The sequence below is a fragment of the Triticum aestivum genome, chromosome 7B (assembly GCF_018294505.1).
Source record: "Triticum aestivum cultivar Chinese Spring chromosome 7B, IWGSC CS RefSeq v2.1, whole genome shotgun sequence".
NCBI lineage: Eukaryota > Viridiplantae > Streptophyta > Magnoliopsida > Poales > Poaceae > Triticum > Triticum aestivum.
Genome location: NC_057813.1, coordinates 176,217,399 through 176,219,791, shown reverse-complemented (window position 1 = coordinate 176,219,791; position 2,393 = coordinate 176,217,399). Strand labels below are relative to the sequence as shown.

Here is a 2,393-nt window from a genome sequence, read left to right as displayed (position 1 = left end):
CTTTCTTCGATCCACGACCCCGCGTTCTCCGATCGATCTTCGGGGCGGCGGCTCTCTCCGGCGCGATGCCTCGTGGACGCGGATGCTTCGGCCGGCGTTGGTTCGGCTGGGGAGGCGGCAGTGGAGGCACAGGGAGCAGTCGCCGGGCGGTTGGCGGCGGCGGAGGCGGCGGCAGCGGTGGTGGACGAGGTGGTGGACGCGGCGCCGCGCCGGGCGGTCTGTGGCCCTCTAGCCTCAGCAGGCCGCAGACCGTCGATATCTACCGGCACGACATCCCCGTGTCGCCATCGTGTCGCCTAGCACACGGCTGGCACGTGACGAGCGACGGCTATGCCACGCCTGGGCCGGCACAACCCGGTCCGTGGAACCCCGAAGGTCGCCTCAACTTTTGGGTAGGCCGCGACTTCGACACCGTCGTCAGCTTCTACAAGTCTCGGGGCATCCGCGCGGACGGTCCAAACGCGCCCCTCGCGCCCCCCACCGCCCCGGTTGTGCAGGCCCGTGCCGGTCGGCGCGCTCGCGCAGGCGCGCCGGCCGCTCCCGCCGCTCCAGCGGCCGCCCCTGAGTTTCACATCCCGCCGGAACTAGCGGCGATGCAAGAGGAGGGCGACCCGTTGGAGTCGCCGGGTTTGATCCGCGCGATCCGGAACTCCACGTCAGAGACCGGTTGGATGCCGCCGGAGGATGTTGTTGACCCGAGGGACCCGGCAGACGAGCCGGGATACTGGCAGGCGATCAGGGAGTCGACCGATACACTAGCGCAACAGTCGTCTACCTTGGAAGAATTTTTCGGAGACTTGGGCAGTTCCGATGACTCAGACGGCGGCGAAGACGGCGGTGAAGACGGCGGGCAGACGGTAGTGGTTGATCTTGTGAGTAGCGAGGAGGAGTAGTTAGATTTGTTTTAGTGTTAATCTTTCCACTGCCGTAATCTTTCATGTAAAATTTCGTTTGAATGTAAAATATCCTAAATATGAACGAAATTATGTTGCTTCAACGAGTAATGGAATGGTTGTAGAATGTATCACTTATTGATATGGTTTTTGTTATTAATGGAATATTTCCATTGATATTGTAAAAAGGAGAAGTAAACACATAAAAAAATATGAACGAAATTATGTTGCTTTAACGAGTAATGGAATGGTTGTATAATGTATCACTTATTGATATAGTTTTTGTTATTAATGGGATATTTCCATTGATGTTGTAAAAAGGTGAAGTAAACACATAAAATACCGGCAAAAAATTTAAGCAACATAAAAGAAAGAACCCAACCACCGATGCTGAGCCCATAGAGGAGAAGTTACCCCAAATCAAGCCCGTAGGCGACTCGCGCGGCTGATTGAGCCCACTAACGGGCCCAGAAACGGGGTCCAACGGAGCACTGAGGAGTTAGATTAAAGGAGTTCGAGGTGTGGGGCGGAAGCAGCTATTTAAGTCGCTCCAAGCGCCCCCCCGCTTCCGAGGTGGGACTAAATATGGCATTGCAACTCGCCCCTCAGTGCACGCGGCCGACGCAAGGCTCAGGAGGCCGTTTTCTGTGCTGTCACCGGCCGGCCCAGTTCGGCCCATGGTGGCAAGGCGCCACTCGCCCACTCCCACGGCCCACGCCACCCTCCCCTCGCCCGCGCGGGGAAAATTTTTTGTGTGGGCGTGTTGGAGGCGTGCATTGGGCGGGGAGATCGAGGAGGATGCGACGGGGCGGGTCAAAGTCGCTGTGTGTGGGGAGCGAGGCTGATCCGGTCGTGGTGGTGGGATCCTAGGGAGGCGCTGGTTGGCCAGTTGGGGTCCGGGGTAGGTGGGATTCGGTGGGTCCGTGGCGGCGGGATTCGAGGGAGGCGCTGGCCGTTGGCTGGGATGCGAGGTAATCTGCGGCGTGTATATGAAAAACATGCATGAGACAGTAACACGGGAAAAACATGGCATGCGACAATAACACGAACGGGTGCTTTTTTTCACCACGTCGGTCAACCCAGGTAGTATAACACATGCAATGGCATCATCATCATGAAACGACAGCAAACAAAATAAACAGAATTTTGAAACTGCAGACAATTGCACCAAAGTTCGTTGCTCGTTGCACTAGGGGTACGTGGGTACAGTCGAGGGTGATGCCAACGAGCGGAAAAAGTTTCGTGACATTTGGCAGAGTCAAAAAAAAGTAGTCGGGAACCCCCTTCCGGTAGACCGTAAAAGAGCCTGGCTGCACTGTGGGCACGTGATCGCATGCATGCAATTGCACCAAAGTGGTCGGACATGCGGGCACGGCCTACGTAGGGCCCCACGCAAGGTTGGAACGAAACCGGACACAAAACGAACGTTGCGTCACATCCGGCCAGTGTTTTACGGCATTTTCACGGGGAAAATCCTAGGAAACACGTCGAGCGTCGGAA

The 2,393-nt window shown here is 56.7% G+C and overlaps 1 protein-coding gene across 1 annotated transcript in view; it reads right to left on the bottom strand.

Moving 5' to 3' along the window:
* The window catches only part of LOC123160931 (alpha-1,3-arabinosyltransferase XAT2), a 16,527-nt gene that overhangs the window by 1,941 nt on the left and 12,193 nt on the right, over window positions 1–2,393 (bottom strand). The window lies entirely within an intron of this gene.